The sequence below is a fragment of the Mesoplodon bidens genome, assembly GCF_964165515.1.
Source record: "Mesoplodon bidens genome assembly, chromosome: 6".
Lineage (NCBI taxonomy): Eukaryota > Metazoa > Chordata > Mammalia > Artiodactyla > Ziphiidae > Mesoplodon > Mesoplodon bidens.
Window position 1 is genome coordinate 74,132,682 of NC_138162.1, and position 20,708 is coordinate 74,153,389.

The 20,708-nt window shown below is 36.3% G+C and overlaps 1 protein-coding gene across 3 annotated transcripts in view; it reads left to right on the forward strand.

Annotated features, from left to right (window-relative positions):
- The first annotated feature begins 377 nt into the window (after nt 1-377).
- Nucleotides 378-20,708, forward strand: part of RFX3 (regulatory factor X3) — a 292,426-nt gene continuing 272,095 nt past the window's right edge. The window contains exon 1 of one of the 3 annotated variants that reach the window (XM_081236444.1): nt 378-595. The gene's annotated coding sequence lies outside the window, so the exon portion shown is untranslated. The remainder of the gene's footprint in view (nt 596-20,708) is intronic. The other 2 variants (XM_081236445.1, XM_081236447.1) reach the window with 2 other exon arrangements.

Consider the following 20,708-nt stretch of genomic DNA (forward strand, 5'->3'; position numbering starts at 1 on the left):
CCCTCGACGCCCCGTCTCATGGGTTAGCTGTTACCCTTTCCCGGCTCTGAGGCTTTTGGGCACTAAGCTGGTTGCTGCAACTGGCAGTTCTCGTTTCACAGAAAGTATACCTCGCACCACGGCCCTAAATTCCTCCTCCAGCCTCGCCAGGGCGTGTAGTACCGCACCTCCGAGGGGACCCTGGTGTGACCTCAGCCCCTGCCAAACTTTGCGCGTCTCTTCGGAACCCTTCCTCGGAACCCCGGCCTCGGGCCCAGCCCAACCCGGTTCGGGGGCTGTCAGTCACGGCACTCAGCCCGCCCCTTCCGGCCGCTCGCCGGGCCCGCCTCCTCCCCTCTTCCCTCCCCCACCCCTCCCCGTGTGAGTGTCTCCCTCTCCCTCTCGCTCCCTCTCTCTCTCCCTCTCTCTCTCTTTTGTGAGTTATAGCAACCGTTGCCTTGTGAATCAAGCGCCATAGTCACCGTAGTCCTGGCGACTGTTACCCATCAACAACAACTACTCCTCTCCTCCTCCTCCTCCTCTTCCTCCTCCTCCTCCTCCCCACCACCACCATCTCCATCACCCACCAACAACACCACAATAATCCACAGCCAAGGTGAATATTCTTCGGTCTCTACATGTGTGTGGGAGCGTGTGGATGCGTGTGAACGCGTGTGTCCGTGCGTGTGTGTGTGTCCGTGTGTGCGAGCCGAGTGTGGCTGTGCGGGGGGGTCTCACTCCTGACACCGGGGCTGCAGCTGTGGCGCCGCTGCCGAGGGGTTCCGTCCCCCGGGCTTGTTTACAATGGACCGTGCGCGCTGCGGCTGGGTCGGGGGTGTGGGCGCCGCGCCGCCCGCCCGCCGGCCCCGGCCCTCCGCGGCCGCGCTTCAGGGATGGAGCGGGAGCTCGGGGGGCTGCGAGCCGAGCGGGAGAGGGAGCCACAGTTTTGCGTTGCGGACGGTGGAGCTCTTCCTTAGGTCTGGGTCTGAGGAGGAGGGTCAGGTGAAGAGATAAGGTTTTTTTTTTTCTTTCTTTCAATTTTCTCCTTTTTCAAAGCTGCTTGGTTCCTGTTTCTTTCAAAACCGAAATAGACAAGAGTGTGCAAGGGGAGACCCACGAGGTGGTGTTTTGTTGTTGTTGTTCACTTGTGGGGCCTTGTTATGGGTTTTGTTATTTTTATCTTCGTACATCGGTGAACTTTTCCCACTGCCTCTTGCCTTCATTTTTGCCCCTCTTTGCCTTGTGCTTAATGAGCTGCTCTTCTTTTACCATCATCACCTGCATGGTTTTCTTTTTTCTCTTTTAAAACTGTGTTTTCTTTGTGCTGCAAACAATCTTAATAGCCATTCGGCACTCTTCCCTCCCCCTCTTTCTTCTCCCCCCACACCCCTTTGCACACACACTGAAACCAGGGGCCTCTTCGCTGGGTTCTTTGCTGCATTGGGAAAGAGATCTTTTTTTAAAAAGTCTCTCTCCTCTCTCTTTCTCGGTGTGTGTGTGTGTGTGTGTGTGTGTGTGTGTGTGTGTGTGATTTAAACCGGATGCAGGGCATCTGTGATACTTGGGTTAGTAGTTATTGACAGTGCTTTATCCTTCATGTGGAGATGGGAGGGGTACGAGTGAGGTTCCATTTCACTTTGATGAACCTCCTTCCCCACAGTGGAGTGTTAACAATTGTCATTGTGGTTATGAGACTGTGTGTGACAGACAGGGAAAGGACGTAAGGAAGCTTTGTGAGAACTCAGTTTACAGTGTTATTTGTGACAGTTATGGTACTTTAAAGAGTTTTTTTTTTTTAAATCTTCTCTGTTCGTTTTCCTTTGAGAGTTGAAATTGAAGTCAAGTTGTTCATAAAGAATGTATGAAGCTTCTCAACTTGAAACGTGTGTATATTTCACTTTCTTTGTGGTTGTTAAGATCTAGGCATGTGTGTTCTTAACATAGTCTTTTAAATTTATTTTTTGGTTTTCTTTGGACAGTGACTTAAACCTGCTGAAGAGAGAGAACTCTTTCCTTTTTTGGTCTTTGCTTCAAAACTGTATTTTTCTCTGTAGATTTGAATACTTATCAGTCCTCAAGTTATAGGCTCTTAGAGGTAACCCAGTTTTACAGATCCTGTAAATTTGTTCATTTTTCAGTGTAATGTTTAATTAATTATCAGTAAAGGGTTTTGATAATGAATGTGTGCTAAAACAAATACAGTGTACTGTTTATTCGCACAAATTGAAGTTTCCAATTTGGAATTTTTAAATGCTTATTTAAATAGTCTTCTTTCTAACAGCAAACATATATTGATTTACCTGACAGAGCAGCCTGTGAATAATATGACAGTATTAATTATTCTCCAGAATGTCAGTGAGCAGGTTGGGTAATTGTAATGCTATTAAGGCTAATACTTTGTAAAATAAGAGTTAGGTTTAAAAAAAAATCTTTTCTTTTTAAAAATCCATTTCCTGTGATTGCTATTTTAAATGAGGGTGATGTTTGTTCTGAAAGAAGTCTTTCTAAGAGTACTCAAATTTCTTTATATTTGCCCTCCCCCCTCCCCAACCTGGGTTTCTTGCAAATCTCTAATACTAACCTGTATTTTTTTTTCCTGTTCAGATGAGTGTCAAATGCCTGAACACTTTTGGATGGTGAAGTTCCTGGGTCCTATAAACTCTCTGAAGTTAATAGGAGTTTTGCTGTCTTGAGACAGTTTCAGACCTTATGCCATTTACATAATGCATTTTCAGTCGAGTATTATATGCTATAATTTTATGTTTTAATATTTTTACTTGCAGTGTCCAAGAATTTTTTTCAGGCATTTCACTCATTACGACTATCTCAGGTTTTCTATAATTCAGATTTTCATTCACAAGGTGATTTGAGAGCAGAACTTAAATTGAATTCTATTACCTATTCATTTTTAAAAGCACATATGTGATATAAAAGTTGCTGCTAGACATGCTTTGGACTCAAGTGTGTCAATATTATTCATACGGATTAAGTAAATAATAGCCAGAAGTACTAACAAATGATAAATTTAAAAATTTAACACACTGATAAATGCTTAGTAACAATTTTTTTCTGAGACATTTTTCCTAGGAGGGACTATATTATGTATTTGTATTCTCTTGTGTTTGTTTTTAGACTAAAAAATGAACTCGGAAAAGTGTCCAAACTTTAAAACTAAAATTATGAAATAGGAGTTACTTGTAACTTGTTTTGAATAGCTGAATATCTGTGATTCACTTGATGTCATAATGCCTATCTCAGTCTTTTTATATTATTGTGCCTATGAATTGCATTAAATGGTATATAGGCATATTTCTGTAGTACATTTAAATGTATAACAGTAAACTAAAATGCATTTCTAAAATGCGTCATTTCACAATGTTTTCATTATATGGGGTAGTTATGCCTAATTTAAAAAACAGTATATTATTCCTCTAGTATTCAAATAGTCTTGTACTCTACTTAGGTACTCAAATAAAAGGTTTATAGTTTATAAGTACTGAAATAAAAAATTTATAGTTTATAAATTTAATATACTTAGATGCTAAACAAAACAATTTTTAAATCAGAAACAAATTTAATAGTAAAAAAATTACCATTAAAAATTAGCAATTAAAAATGAATTGTAAAATCAAGATAAATTTAATCTATTATTTAAAGGATGATATGTGTTACTTTTTGGTAACATGTTTCATTTTTCTTGAGAAAGTTGATGTTTTATGTGCTTTCCTCTAAACTGTCAACTGAAGAAATCAGTAGGTGGAGTATGATCTTTGTGTCTCAGATTTTATAGTGTGTGTGTGTGTGTGTGTGTGTGTGTGTGTGTGTGTGTGTGTTTAAAAGAGAAGATATAGCATCAGATATGTGGGAAGAGTTAAAAAAATTTTTTTTCTTAACAGTGTGGTAGGAATGTTACTTTGTTTTTTTATTTCTAGTGAGCCTGTGTTACAAGAAATGAGAATACCAAACAAGGAGGCTTTCAAATTACAAAAGAGTCTTGGAAGACATAAACCTTTAAATTATGAAAAGTCTGCTATTTTTTTTGCTTGCTTTGTTTTTAATGCTGAGCATTAGGCTAAAAATCCTCTACTTCTAGTTACTTTAAAAATAAGCACTTAGTTTCCCTAATGGAATCCTTTGCATTTAACTCTTTGGTATGGCTTCCCAGTGCCTGTTGCAAAACAGATTTTAAATTCCTCTCTGTTCGCAGGTGCATAGTGTTCCCATATTTTGGAAATCCAAGATTAAGCGGATTTAACTAAATCTAGCTTTGTTAGGGACAGATGGCTGCTTTAAACAGGTGTCACTTTCATTTCTAGTGCATTGTGTTGGGACTTCCACCGTTCACAAAAGGGCTATCTAAAGCAGGTGGCATCCTTTGCTTTTGTCCTTAGTAAAATATACTTTTGGAGTTAATTATTTTCCTAGGAAGAGTTTTTTTTTTTTTAAAGTAAAAGTTTTGAACTATTCAAATTGATTCCTAATTTAATTAGCATAACTTTTATTTTTGAATATCATTCTGGTTTTGGGCTGTGTAAGTTGCAGATCCTTTCAGAAAACACTTCAAATTCTTTAAAGCAGTGATAGATTCCCTTTGAATCCAGAAAAGACCTCAGGAGCACTTTCCACAATTAGTCAATTTATCTGAAGCAAAAAGCCAAGGCAGATTTGAATAAAGTGAAATTTGGTTAACATGACAAGTTAACTTTTGCCATCCCATACTTGAATTTTTTGGGGGGCAGCATTATTTTAATTTAAATGATAAATGTTGAGAACCAGTGTTGTTTTTGTTGGTTATTTTAAATATTTTCAACTGAAAACATTTTCCTTATCTACTTCAATTGTTACTATAAAGTTTTTAGTGCTGTTTTTAAGTGAAAATTGTTTTCAAGCATTAGTGTTTAAAAATATGTACTGGAGTAAATAAAAGAGTATCAAACTATTGATTTTTAAGGTTCATTTTTACTCGGATTCTATCCTTTTTTGGTGGAAATTTTATACATCTTACAACAGATGCACCAGAGGGTGCTGTGCTGTTTGCAACAACAGATTATTATCACTAAGAATGTGAACTGATTAGAACTTTTATTTAAAGAAAAAAAATTTAATTACATATGTATTCAAGCATATAATAGCCTTATTTCTATGGAGTTTCAATTTAATATACTGTCTTAATTGGCAGCTTTTCATCAAAGCCTATCTTTATGTGTACTAATATATATTAGCACAGCATAAAAGAATATCAAGATTGATATCTTTGGCATAATCTGAATGTCAGCATTCGTCCTGTAGGCATATACATTTATCATCTTCTTATGCAGTTATTTTAATCTGTATCTAAAAAATTTAGTTTAACTTGAAGATCATACTGTTTTGGCAGTATGGCTTTGTACTCCATAAATTTGGCATTGTTGCACATATCAGTATATTGTATATCCTTACAACATTTATATATGGCATAATTAGTGGTATGCTTTTTATGGTATAATCTAAAACTCTCTCAAAAGTATAAATGGTAATAATAGTTATCAGGCTAATTAAGTCAACAACAATAATAACAGAAATTGGAGAATTTGGTCCCCACTTCATGCTGTTAGAATAGTCTGGTTTGAATATTTAACTTGGCTTTATTAATGGAAAAGTTTTAGATTCTCCACTTTCCTCTGTGCCTTATACTTCTAAACTGGAAGTGATCGAATATTTGTTCATGGAGATTTTTATTTTTAGGAGAACTATTGAATTCACTCTTTTGGGTTCTTCTTGCATCATTGACTTTACTTCCTCAGCAGTACAAGTATACTCTAGAAGACAAATACTGAAGCAGTGGTAGTCAGTATCTGCCTCAAGTAAGCTTAGAAAGATATAGTTATATCAAATAAACTTTTTTCCCTCTAGATAATGGGTTTATGTATACTGTTGTCCCACATTTAAGTACAATCAGCAAAATATGATATTTTTTAAAAGTACCTTTATAAGACATGCCACAAAGAATCCAAAACATCAGTAGAGAATAATAATATTTTTAAGTATTAGTCTTGCTAAAATAGGTTAGGCATTTTTCCTTAAAAATGTGATCCTACCAATTCATTAACATAAACTAATTAATTTATGCCACTAAGAATTTAAAGTATATGACATTGTTTCAAAACCTTTATATTTGACATTTATATGTCACATCAAACTACAAGATGTATTTAATGAAAATGAGTTAAAAAATTGGAATGTATTTAGAGTATCAAGTAGGTATGTGTTTTGTTTTTTAAGTAGATTGAGGATAAGTATATTGGTTAAAAACACAGGCTTTGGACTCAGATTTCAGATAATCTTATTAGCTATGGAACCTTGGACAGGTTGTTTAGCTTCATTTAGCCTCAGTTTTCTCATCTGAAAAATAGATCAGCCTTAATCTGCCTTATGGAGTTTTGTGAAGAGTAAAGGAGCTAATTCATGTAATGTGCTTTGCTCAGTATTTGACATGGAATACATGCTCAATACATGTTGGTTCTTAGGGAGTACTGAGAAGATACCCAGTCTAACTTTTTTGCTATCTAAGAATCCTTTTAATACACTTCTGACCATCTACTTCCCAGTGGGTCCTAAGTTTTGAAAGATTTTGCCCACTGAACTACACTCATTAAATAATTATTCCCTCTTCTACCCTTTTAAAAATAAAAGACATGAAGCTATCAACTGTAGGTTTGGATTATCATTTGATAACCAGTCTTGTTATTACACTGAATTAATAGGGTGCTAGCCCAAAGTTATGTTTTAGTCTTACTTTGCAGCCTTATTGTAACAGATACTTTTTATGTTTGGATAACTCTCCTGGTCTAGGGATCTCAGACTGAGAATTAATGATGTAACATTTCATAAACTCTTAACACTTCCCATTGTCCATTTCATTGTCCAATTGATATTTTCCTTTTCACATCTATTATACATGAATTCATTTGAAAACATTTTGAGACCTATTTATAAACTTTTTACAAAATGCAGTCATTAATATATAATAATGACAATAGTTGTATAAAGATGAGTTCATCAAGGAATTATTCCAATTTATATGCACTGCTTAGAATCGTTATTTTACTAACAGTAGAAAAATGTGAGGTCACCGTTTGTTTACCTGTAGCAATAAGTAATTTTAGAAGAATTTGCCAACCCCAATCTTGAGGTATAAAGTAACCTCAAGAATGTTATTCAGTAAAACATATAATATGAAATAATAGTGGAAAAATAACGCCTTTGGTTCCCTTTGTTAGGGCATTAAAGATGTTGAAAGAATCATTTTAGTTGACTGCTATATCTAAAGTTACTATTCAGTAATTTGCTATATTTCTATTTGTCTAAGCATTTTGACTAAGAATGAAATGTTTTTCTCATTTTACAGTGATCTAAATAGCCCGATCTTTCTCAAAGTGGAAATGTGGTTTATACGTTACAATTGAAAATTTATCTGATACCGTGTGTCATCTTTTTTGCTGAAGCATTGTGTATTGTACAGGCTTTTTGTCTGTCTCCCTCATCTTACCTGCTCCCATCCTCCTCCTCCTGTTAAATGTTCAATTAATTATATGATTCCTTTTACATTATTTTTATAGATAATTAGTCCCGACATAAAAAGTATGCAGACTCTCAGCTCAGCCATCTCCTCTGCTTCCTTTCTCCAGTGAATCTGACACACATTTTAAAGGGAACTTTTGGAAAAAGGCTAGGAAATGTGACTTATTAGGTGGCAAGGTTATATATCATTCTTACCGTTTTTAATCATCCATTATCTTTTTACAATTTCTATCCATCTGACTGCCCTCATGAACAAATACATATCCTTGTTCCACTAATGATGTAACCTGAGCATAATTATGCTCCACGAGTTTCCCTTCCTAGCCCCGGCTATGTATTGGCCTCTGGCTGAGCACTTTAGGTTAAATCTCTTGTCTAGTCCCAAAATATTGTGTTTGCGCAGTCACATGTGCCTGCCCATTGCTGACTTTTAACTCCTGGATTCTTCTTTCTCACTACTTTTATTAGAAGCTGTAATACCCAGTCAGTATTGCTTGCCTTTACTTTACAGTGCCTGGTCAAGATTACGAGAGGTCTTCCTGTTTAGGCAAAAATGGGCAATGGATAATAGGAGCTGAGCCCAGGAAAGCTAAGAGTGAGGCAGCTGGCCTGAAAATGAAAGTACATTAGTTGGTGAGAGGAGACCTAAATTGAGAGGTGATGTGGAAGGAGAAAAGAGAGAGAGGGTGACTAGGCTAAGAAATAAAGGTCTTCAAAAGTGCCAGCCAAAGAAGAGTAAAGAGGAGAAAAAAAGCTTCTCTTCTGGTACTCAGTCTGCCACTAAGTGAAAAACCTTAAGCTAGTCACTTAAACCTCCTAGGTCTCAGTTTCTCCATTTGTAAAATGAAGCAGTAGTGCTATGTGATCGCTAAAGCCCTTTCCAGCACTAATAGTCTATGATTCCATGGTGAGATTGGTGTGGAAAAAGGGAAACATGCCAATAACATGGAGCCTGGAATTGGTGTTTCCTTCACTGATGGCATTTTGCTTGCCTATTGTTTCTTCTGCTAAGAACAACAAAGAAAGAAAACCCAGAGCCTGGGTCTAGCATAATGGCCATACCTATGTCACAGTCAGAAGCTTCCACCATTTCAGTGGCCCCTGTAGGGAGCTATGGCCAAGTGCCCTGATGTTCTCACCCACAGAGGAATTAGCTGAGTCTCACAGCTTGAGCTCCTGCTGCGCCAGCTCCTCTATGTCTGTGTGCCAGACAAGTGTCTGACAGTTGGGGCTCCTGCCTGTTGCTCCCCAATGAGGTATTTAAAACAGGACATAATTTCCCAAGTATGTGGATAGGCAAATTAACAGAGAAAGCGGGGTGGGGTGGTGAGGAACCCAAGCCTCTGCGAGTTCTCGCTCTCTCTCTCTCTGTCTGTCTCTCTCATTAGAAGCAAGAAAAATTAATTTCTGTTGATCTCATTTTTCAACATTTCTTCCCCAGTTATTAAAGCCTTGACTTTTTTCTTCCCTTCATGCTATTCAGCTAGTTTTGAAAAGAGCTAAAATCCTGTCAAGGAGTCGGACAAATTCTGAGGGCTTTTGGACTACTTTGGGGCCCTGCTGTGGGGAGCATTGCCATCTTCCACACTAGTATTCTTTTGTAGTTTTCCATTGGCAATAATTGCTGCTTTTCATTTTTCTGAATATTGTTTATACTTGGATAGCATTTTTAAAATTTAGGTTTGGTGGCAGAAAAATTGTGTCTTTTGGTCAAGAGGTATGCATTTTCATAACTTAAAAAAATTTTTATTGGAGTATAGTTGATTTACAATGATGTGTTACTTTCAGGTATACTGTAGAGTGAATCAGTTATACATATATCCACTCTTTTTTTAGATTCTTTTCCCATATAGGTCATTACAGAGTATTGAGTAGAGTTCCCTGTGCTATACAGCAGGTCGTTATTAGTTATCTGTTTTATATATAGTAGTGTATATATGTCAATCCCAATCTCCCGATTTACCCCCGCCCCCTTTTCCCCACTGGTAACCATAAGTTTGTTTTCTACATTGGTGGCTCTATTTCTGTTTTGTAAATGAGTTCATTTGTACCATTGTTTTTAGATTCCACATATAAGCAATATCTTGTGGTATTTGTCTTTCTCTGTCTGACTTACTTTGCTCAGTACTTTAATGTTAATTTGACAAGTGCACTTACAAGATTTTAGAGGATTGCATGCTGTGAAAGGAAGTATTTTTGCATTAGTTCAAGATAAGTCTTATATTCTGCTCTATCTCACCTCACCTCTTTTACCGGTTTAATAAGGAGTGTATGAAAGATTAATAGATTGTAATTGTTGCTTTTAAAATTATTTTTGAATGCTATTTTTATTGATAGAATCGTATTCAAATTTCTGAACTACAGATCTGAATGATTGATGGCTTTATACATTTCGGTATAAAACTATCATCCTTAAAAATGCATCTGGCCCTCTTCAGTCTCAATCAGCATAGTTTATCTTAATGTGCAAAACCATTTTAGAAACCCTTTGCTAGTCACTTAAATTTCTTTCTTCCATGCTTTAGTTTTGGGGGTGGTGAGGGAGGGTTGCTGGAGAGGGGCAGGAAGAGGGAGATACATTTAGAAATCATATCCTGTTTCCATTGTTGAATACTCGTGCATTGCATACTCTACCCAGTTTGTTTTCCTGGACTGTGACATTTTGGTGGAAATAGAGGTTGGGGTGGGGATTGCAGGGCATGGGGAGGGGAGAAACAGAAATGACTCAGGTGATCCAGTATGTCTTCCAGATCTATTTCCTTTCCTGTTGTAGTATTATGCAGAGTACACACACTTTTGTGAGGATAGGCATTTTATTACTTCATATTTGTCTGTGATTCCTTTTCTCCTAAAGATTGACTGTATCTGTATGTGTCTATCCCTTAGTATATTGGTGTGCAATAATATCTTTCTCTTTTAAAGAGCCTATATTGTGATTTAGTCATGCACAGATTTAGAAAGGTAGAAGACAGTAGTGAGAAAATCTAGTTTGTGTGCTAGATAACAGAAATGATGCTTTAAATCCACCTCTCTACATTTTGCTTTGGGTGGATTGTTTTGTGGATATATTTTTTTGCAATAGAACTTAGGTTTTTCCCCTATTCCTATTGAGGCTGACATTTTAAAGAACCAAAGAGTGCAATCTGTCACATCAGGCTTTCACTGATTGACATCTGGTTATATCTGATGACAGTCTTGGAGATGAGTTTTAATGCAGTGTCAGCATAAGGGTCATTAAAAAAAACACGTGAAAAGATATATTAGTGATCTGAAAATCACTTTTACCATCTTAAATATACAATATGCATATTTTGATGTGCCACGATGAAAGCCCAACATGAAATATTGATATACAGGCACCAGATAAAGTTAGATTCTTTGTTTCGATCATGTAACATAATCGCATGCTTCTAAAGGACATTTCAAAACATGTTTTGTTTAAAACGTCACTTTATATTTTTAGAGTGTACTTATATTAAGAAAAATGGATTTTATCTTACAGTGTTTTGTGTATATGTGTGTGTTTGTGCATAGACCTTTAGAAAGTCATTTTAATTGGTACTTCAGAACTTCTGTCAACACTGCTTTTGCTCACTGGTTTCCACATTCTACATATCTAGGAACTGCTCCAGTGCTATTTTGTTGTGGCAAAGAAAATTAGGGGAAATGTTTGACTTAAGTTCTTTGAATGACCTTCCTGTGATTTGGGGAACGATTTTTAATGGTGCCTCACATTATGTGGAGATATTTAGAGGCTACCTTTAGTTAACAAAGGCCATGAACGCTGTAATTGAATTAAGTTATTAAAGGCAAAAATTGTAATTCTGATTATAGTAGGTTAAGATATTGTGCTGCTGGATCAACATTTGATCTATGCTTTTATTTTTAGAAGTCTGCCGAGTTTTGAAATTTAAAACCTTTTAAATAATGTTGAATGAGTGGAGCTGTATAATAGATGTGGATTTATATTTCACCAGAGGTTTGAGAGCCATATGGTTTGGAAGTAAGTGGGTTTTATCTTTGAAATTGGGAGGTGATGTATTTTAATATTTTGATTGGGTTAGATTTACTTGAGTATTTACTGGTCTTGTTAGAAATGCCAGTGACCATGGAATGGAGATGAAGATCAAAGTCATTTGTGGGAGGAGGTCATTATAGTGATCCTGATACGTTACTCACCTGCAGTCATGCTGTCCTTGATAAACTTTAAAATAAAGGCATCTTTCTTGGATAATATAAACCTCTCTATGATATTGCATTTTTGTTAATTTACACAGCTGTCTGGAATTTCCTAAATCCTGTAGCACAGTCTTGTGTAATGCATTGTCCGTGAGCTTTGGAAGCTCCAGCTTACCCTTTGGTTTACAAACCTTAGAAAGAATGCTAATAGATGACACCGCATGCCTAGAACAACACCTTAATCTGAAGGAATGGGGTAAGATGAGGGTAAATTGGGGCAGGATCATATAGTTGGAAAAATCAGAGTACGAATAATGGTTAGTACAGTATAGAGAAAAAGAAGGGTGATGTTAGGGTCTACATAAGAAATTCACTTTGCCATATTAAGCATACTTAGTAATATTACCACTACAGTTAATAACATTATTTCTAATATTTTATTCAAAAACGTTCTAGCAGAGACATAAGAACTAATTGGATATGTTAGTCTATAGCTTGTAGCTTTACATCACTGTTCTTTAACTTTACTTTTGAATGAGGAATTAAAGGATTTATATCAATGTGTATTTAGTGCCAGTAATATTTTGGTTAATTTAGGAATCCTGAAATGGCTCAGCTTTCTATTGGGTTTTAAGGACTATTTTGAAAGAAAAGAGAGAAATTAGGTTTTTGATACGAAATTATATATTCTCAGCTATGTGGATGTATTTTATAAGATTTCAAATTTTAGAAAGCAGAAATGATGGAGATGATATTTAGGAATCAAGGGTAAAAACAAAGGATAGGAGGAGACATTGAAAATGCAGTTAGATGAAATTAGAAAATTTTGAAATAAAGATTAAAAATAAGGTGAGATGGATAAATCAAAGTATGAATGGTGAGATAATTTGTTGGGTGAATAATCATTTACTTTTTTGCCTTACTTGATTTTGACGAATAGGGGAAGCTGAGAAACAGATTATACTTAAGTTTCTTATGGACACTACGTTACTTTTTTGTCTGAAATATTTACAGTAAAGCTCTGGGACCTTTGACTATTATTGTATGTGATTTCACTATTAATGTTATATATAGAAAAGAATTAAACTGAGATGTATCAGAGTTTTCTTGTAATTATTTTATTGTTACAAAGTTATATATTAGTATAGAAAGTTAATATATTCAATTAGAATATCTGATTAGCTTATCTGATATCTAAAGCAGTTTACATATGGGAAGCCAATATATAGTGAAAAACTGTGTACCATAAATGTATATAATCTTAAAACTTTCTTTTTAAAAAACTTTGAAAACTAACAGTGAAGAATATAGAATAGTATAGTGAACCCTCATGTGTCCTCACACAGACCTAAGGATTATTACGTTCTGTTGTTCTTAAAGCTATATAATTTGAAATAATTTGTTTATTGAAATAAACTTGAATCCTATTTTGTTCTACATTGTTCTGAAAAATTTTAAGTCTAATGTTAAGAACAGACTCAATGTAGCCTTGAAACAGTGCTTACATTATATTTAAAACAAAGTATTTAAGAGTGGTTGATCTTCATGTTGTTTCTTCTCAGCACAGCATTTGTATGTAAATCAGGAAGTTTGTTCTCATTTGTTGGTCAAGTCTTTTGTTTAGTAATTCCAGGGTCTTCTACTTGAAATCTGACCTATCATTAAAAAAGGGATCAAGCACAAGGGCTACAGCCCTTGTTTGCAGGATGCAGGAAAACAACTGTCTTGATATATACCTCCCAGAGGTGAAAGGGATTAATATTTTGTACATCATTCTTTTAATTTGTTTGTGGGTAGATTATATTGCTCTACTTATTCTGTATTGGAGTAACTCCCCAATAGCAAACAACTTAATGTTCTAATTTGGAAGAACACCATGTGAAGGAAAGCTTTATCAAAGAATTGACTTGTATTTTAGAACCTGACCCTGTTTGCATGGCAGCTAAGCTTTTGAGTCTGAAGCTGGAGCTGGAACCTCAAGCCACCTATAGTGAGTGTCTTCTTTCCTTAGGGGCCCAACTTCAGCCTTTATCCCTGTTTCTACTTAACTATTCTACAGCCATATTCTTCTGCTCCTTTACTGTGTCTGATCTGTACAGCTGACCAAAAGGGGTAGCCAGGATGCTGGAGTAGAGATTAAAGAGGTAAAAAGGTCTGTTGCTAGAGTTAAACATGCTTCCAAATGGTGCAAGTATATAGATTCCAGTAGAGACATAATTAGGATGTTTTATTTTAGAAACAGAATTTTTAAGTTGGAAGAGACTTTGGAGGTTATCTCGTTTAGCTCCCCCAACCCCCATTTATGTGAAAGAAAACGGAGGTTAAGTGACTTGGACATATAGCATTTATCAGAGCTGGGGTTGTTGAGCCCTAGGCTCCTTACTCCTCGACCAGTGTTCCTTAAAGGCGGACAGCGCAAATGTGCTGCCGTAAGTATTCACTCTACTTGCTTATTTTATCTAGAGTTTGAGCTCCATATTTTTCCTAGAAAAAGTAAAGTTTTATAATTCTGTATTCAATATTTGAATAAATATCTTAATTTTTATCTTCCAACTATAATTTTGTATATAGGTCATTATTGCTTTATTTTTAAATGATATAGAAATGCAATTAAAAATGTTTTTGCAAAATTTTAAATAGGCTGTACATTAAGGGGAAGTACCATACTTGCTTGTTTTTTTTTTTTTAAAGAAAATAGTAGATTTGTAATCCCTATCGTTAGTATTTCCCCTTGCTGTGTGTTAGTGATAATATGTCATAATTTGACAAGGGTAAGGACGATTCTAATCATTTTAAAGATTGTTGTAAAAATTCATTGAATTTTTAATTATAGAAATTGAAATATTTGTTCCTGTAGGTCACTCTCTTGAGGAGCAAAAGTAAAATTACTGGCAGCTGATATTGGTCATACAAGTTGAGACTTGCCTGGCTGGGATTTAAAGGTGCTGCAGCACTCTTAAGTAAGAGAACCAACAAATGAGAATGTGAAGGGACTGCCCTTTATTCCATAGCAACCAGAAGCAATACCAGCAGTCATGCTATTGTATGACTTCTTATTTTCTTAATCTGAGTTTTTGGAAGGATATATTGTTTACTGATTAATAGTATGAGACTGTGGCAGGAATAAGTAATTACCAAGATTTTGTCTTATTTTTCTCTCTGTGTGTGTGTTAGAATTGGAAGTAAACCTATGAGGTCAGGCTTGAACTTAGTTTTGGTATCCTGTTTTGTGATAAAGATGACCTTTATCATTTGAGCACTAACCCTGTTGATTATTTGAAATAATCCACCTCAGAGAGACCAAGAAAATGACAAATAACTGAACTTTCTAGCAGTAATCTGCTCTTACCAGCTTCATTTGTGGTACCAAAGGATACATTTACATAAAACAAGAGTAGGTTTCCTATAGGGGAAAACCATTTGTCTTTCGCTCTTAACAAGGTAAATCCCCATGGACAAACCTTTCTTGTAAACCTGTTCCCCTTGGATTTCTCCTCACCTTCAATAAAAAAGGAACTATGATAAACAAAGGTATGATGAAATACTAGTTAGCTCTTGCATTTTTGCCTAGAAGTTACTCATTCTTAATCTTAATTTTTGTTTGTTTGTTTGTGTTTTGTTTATTTGCCTGCGATGGGTCTTAGTTGTGGCTTGCGGGATCTTTCATTGCGGCGCACGGGCTTCTCTCTAGTTGTGGTGCACGGGCTCCAGAGCATGCGGGCTCAGTAGTAGTGGCACGCGCCGGCTTAGCTGCCCCAGGGCATGTGGGAACTTAGTTCCCCAACTAGGGATCGAACCTGCGTCCCCTGCATTGGAAGATGGATTCTTAACCACTGCACCACCAGGGAAGTCCCAATCTTAATGGTTTTATTTTTTTAATTTAATGAGAATTAAGAGAGAATCAGAATGCAGTGCATTAAATCAATTTTGCTTTCTGTTAACTAAAGAAAAGGGGTTTTGTTTTTGGGCGTGGGTGGGGAGGGATCTGAATCATTTACTTTTAGACTTAACTATATTCCTGATTTGCCAACACACCTACTGGCCCATAAAGTGGAACAGAAAATACAAATAATTCAGATGAAAAGAAAATGCTAAATACTTGGAAGTCTAAACTGAGGTTTGAATATAGAGGTTGAGTTACCAGTTACTAAATACTAGACTGCTGTATTTGTTGGATATAAAGAGGAAGAATCTAAAACATGGTGTGTGGTCTTAATATCTTATGAATTTATAATCTTGATAAATTTTTACTAAAACTATTTCTAAATATGGATTAATAGAATTCTCTAAAAAGGAGGTACTTTGGATGTTTCCAAATAGCCCAGAGTTTTATGTTTTGGGGGTCACAGTCTTTCAGGATTCCTTATTGCCTATTCGTCAAAATTATTTAAGAAATATTTATTGAGTGACCATAGCCTTTTTTGTTAGGAAGCTTATAGTCTAGGGTACATTTTCAAATTTATATTTCACCATTCTGCTCTGTAACTTCTCTTTTCTGGCCAGCCTGGCTTTTGATATTGTATAATTGATTAAAATCATGAACTTCAGAATGAACAACCCTGGGTTTGAATTCCAGTTCTGCTACTGATTAGTAGTTTAACCTTAGGCAGATTACTTAAAATACTGTTTCAAAAAATTAGATTAGATAACATAGGCAAATAGCACTGTGTCTGACATCTAAGTGCTTCCTCAGTGGCAGTTGCTGTTACTTCTCTGTAGTCACCTGAATTCTGCCTTGTCCTTTCTCTTCTCTATTACTTGGATCTCATCGTTTATTCTATTTAAAATGTGTTCCCCACCCTGCTTAAATTCATCTCTCCTAAACTTAGAGTGGTCCGTAACTTGATGGGTTTACTTTTTTTTTTTTTTTTTTTTTTTTTTTTTTTCTTTTTGTGGTATGCGGGCCTCTCACTGTTGTGGCCTCTCCCGTTGCGGAGCACAGGCTCCGGACGCGCAGGCCCAGCGGCCACGGCTCACGGGCCCAGCCGCTCCGCGGCATATGGGATCCTCCCAGACCGGGGCACGAACCCGGATCCCCTGCATCGGCAGGCGGACTCTCAACCACTGCGCCACCAGGGAGGCCCGATGGGTTTACTTTTAATGAATTTCTTATTGACACAGCTATTGATAGCTAATTGTGATTTAGATTTATGGCTGTAAATGTTTGATCTTTCCAGATTGTTTGTAAGCTTCCAAAGGGCAAATGACTACACAATAGGTTTTTGAACTCAGCACAAAATCCAGTGGCCTTTTCTAGTAGAAGCAATCAATGAATAATTATTGATTAAGCCTCAGATTGTTTATCTCTAGTCAAATTATAGAAAACACATTTAACCATCTTATAACTTTGTCTAGACCTGATTTTATAATGACCATTTGAGCAATGCAGTTCTATTATTCCAAATGGATTTTTTAACTTCCTGTTTTTTAAAATGGATTTAATGGAATGAATTAAATAATTTCATGAGTTTTTGATATTTCTTCAAATTAGCATCATCTAGCAGGGAGTAGATTTGGGCTGACCTAATCAGGGACTGTTTTCCTCTTACCTTTCAAATGACATATTGTTACCTAACTCCGTATCTGTATATGCATTTTATACACACACGTACACACACGTGTGTGTATGTGTGTGTGTGTATGAAATTTCAGACTTGCCTGGAATTTCCTTAGTGTCTGACAAGACTAATTTCTTAGTTTCAGAACTTGGAGAGTCCCTTTTAGGATTCAGTACCTTCTTCCTATTTTCTGGTTGTGGCAAAGTGTGGAAATTCCTAATGCTACTTAATATGGGAGAGACATGGGGGGCATTATGAGAACTTTTTTGGGAGGGGGGCTACTTCAGATACCCCCAAACTCTTTAGTTTCTCCTTTTGTTGCCTACCTTCACTGTTCTTACTGGGATGTCCACAAAGTGCAGAATTAGGGCATGAGTTCCAAGGTTGTACCAAGACACTTAGTGGTATCAGAGTGGAATTGTTACAGTAGTCAGATCTGTGGTTGCACTTGTGCTATTCCACCAAGGGTTGCACTATGGAAAGGTAGCACTTGCTTTGATGTCTACTACAGAGACTTTACCCTGAAGAATTTTTTTTTTTTAATATGGAGCTGTCATCCATAAATCCATAAGCTCTTATTTATTAAAAATTTTTTTAAAAAATCTTTATTGGAGTATAATTACTTTACAATGGTGTGTTAGTTTTTGCTGTATAACAAAGTGAATCAGCTATGCATATCCGTACATCCCCATATCTCCTCCCTCTTTTTTTTTTTAACATCTTTATTGGAGTATAATTGCTTTACAATGGTGTGTTAGTTTCTGCTTTATAACAAAGTGAATCAGCTATACATATACATACATCCCCATATCTCCTCCCTCTTGTGTCTCCCTCCCACCCTCCCTATCCCACTCTTCTAGGTGGACACAAAGCACTGAGCTGATCTCCCTGTGCTATGCAGCTGCTTCCCACTAGCTATCTATTTTACATTTGGTAGTGGATATACGTCCATGCCACTCTCTCACGTTGTCCCAGCTTACCCTTCCCCCTCCCCATGTCCTAAGTCCATTGTCTATGTCTGCGTCTTTATTCCTGTCCTGCCCCTAGGTTATTCAGAAACTTTTTTTTTTTTCTAGATTCCATATATATGTGTTAGCATACAGTATTTGTTTTTCTCTTTCTGACTTCACTCTGTATAACAGACTCTAGGTCCATCCACCTCATTACCAGTAACTCAATTTCGTTTCTTTTTATGGCTGACTAATATTCCACTGTATATATGTGCCACATCTTCTTTATCCATTCATCTGTCGATGGGCACTTAGGTTGCTTCCATGTCCTGGCTGTTGTAAATCGAGCTGCAGTGAACATTGTGGTACATGACTCTTTTTGAATTATGGTTTTCTCAGGGTATATGCCCAGTAGTGGGATTGCTGGGTCGTATGGGAGTTCTATTTTTAGTTTTTTGAGGAACCTCCATACTGTTCTCCATAGTGGCTATATCAATTTACATTCCCACCAACAGTGCAAGAGGGTTCCCTTTTCTCCACACCGTCTCCAGCATTTATTGTTTGTAGATTTTTTGATGATGGCCATTCTGACCTGTGTGAGGTGGTACCTCACTGTAGTTTTGATTTGCATTTCTCTAATAATTAGTGAAGTTGAGCATCCTTTCATGTGTTTGTTGGCAATCTGTATATCTTCTTTGGAGAAATGTCATTTAGGTCTTCCACCCATTTTTGGATTGGGTTGTTTGTTTTTTTGATATTGAGTTGCATGAGCTGATTGTATATTTTGGAGGTTAATCCTTTGTCAGTTGCTTCATTTGCAAATACTTTCTCCCATTCTGAGGGTTGTCTTTTTGTCTTGTTTATGGTTTCCTTTGCTCTGCAAAAGCTTTTAAGTTTCCTTAGGTCCCATTTGTTTATTTTTGTTTTTATTTCCATTTCTCTAAGCGGTGGGTCAAAAAGGATCTTGCTGTGATTTATGTCATAGAGTGTTCTGCCTATGTTTTCCTCTAAGAGTTTTATAGTGTCTGGCCTTACATTTAGGTCTTTAATCCATTTTGAGTTTATTTTTGTGTATGGTGTTAGGGAGTGTTCTAATTTCATTCTTTTACATGTAGCTGTCCAGTTTTCCCAGCACCACTTATTGAAGAGGCTGTCTTTTCTCCATTGTATATTCTTGCCTCCTTTATCAAAGATAAGGTGACCATATGTGCGTGGGTTTATCTCTTGGCTTTCTATCCTGTTCCCTTGATCTATATTTCTGTTTTTGTGCCAGTACCATACTGTCTTGATTACTGTAGCTTTGTAGTATAGTCTGAAGTCAGGGAGCCTGATTCCTCCAGCTCTGTTTTTCTTTCTGAAGATTGCATAAGCTCTTTTTAAAATCAGTGTATTTTCATTCTGTACCCTCTCTTGAGGTGAAGTTTGGTGAATTTACTACCAGTTATGAAGTCATCTTGACCTCTCTTCAGACTTAGGGGATTCCCTTCAATTTCTAGAATCAGTTTAGGTGTTCAAGTTCGTTATTACTTTTTGTAATAATCTTCAATTATTTATTGAGCAAATATTGGCACCTACAATACGGGCCAAGTAGTGGAATGCTGTGGAGGATACAACAGTGAACAAATTGATCAGGTCTCTGTTCCAGAGGAGTTTACATTGAAACAGTTGGAGATGAGGGAGAGAGAAAGTAAATGAGTATTATAATAGATGGTTATAAATGCTATGGAGAAAAATAAAGAAAGAAGGGGTATAGAGAGTGTAGGTGATGAGGGTGGAGGAAATTGTAATTTTAAATAGGATAATTAGGAAGAACTTAAAGAGAAGGTGACATTTGAACAAAGTCTGAGGAGGTAAGTTTTGTATATTTCTTCAAATGTGGGTTTATGTATTTATATTGATGCCTTGATTGGTGCTAGCCTTCCTTCTGTACTAAAGAGTCCTAATTGTTTACATCTGTCCTTATTTTTCTTTCTGCCTTTCTCTTTGCTGCCTTTTATCATTTTTATATGCCTTTGAATATAGAGCCTTTTCATTTATATATTCTTTTTAAATGTATTGACTAAAACTATGGTTTTCTATAAGGAAATAGAGCAGATTAAGAATCTCTTTCGAAAACTTTTACCTTAGTTTTGTGTTTTTGTTCTTTTGAGAGAAGAGTGGTTATTCATTTCTTCAAGTTCACCCTACCTGCTTACAAGTTGGAGGTTCTTCTGAAACACCTGTAACTATCACTAAAATATATCCTAAAAAATTGGAAAGAATTGATGCATGAAGTGTTAAAAGTAAAAAAAGTCATAATTAATAGACAAATAGAAATTACACTAGCTGAACTGCTGGTTGTTGGTTATGCTCTCAGTTTGCTTATATGGCTGATTTAAACTGGAGAAAGAATCTTTGCATTTGGTGGTTTCTGTGATCAAAATGCCCTTCAGTGTCTTAGATGTGAAACTAGAATGTCATTGTTTATATAGCATAGATATCT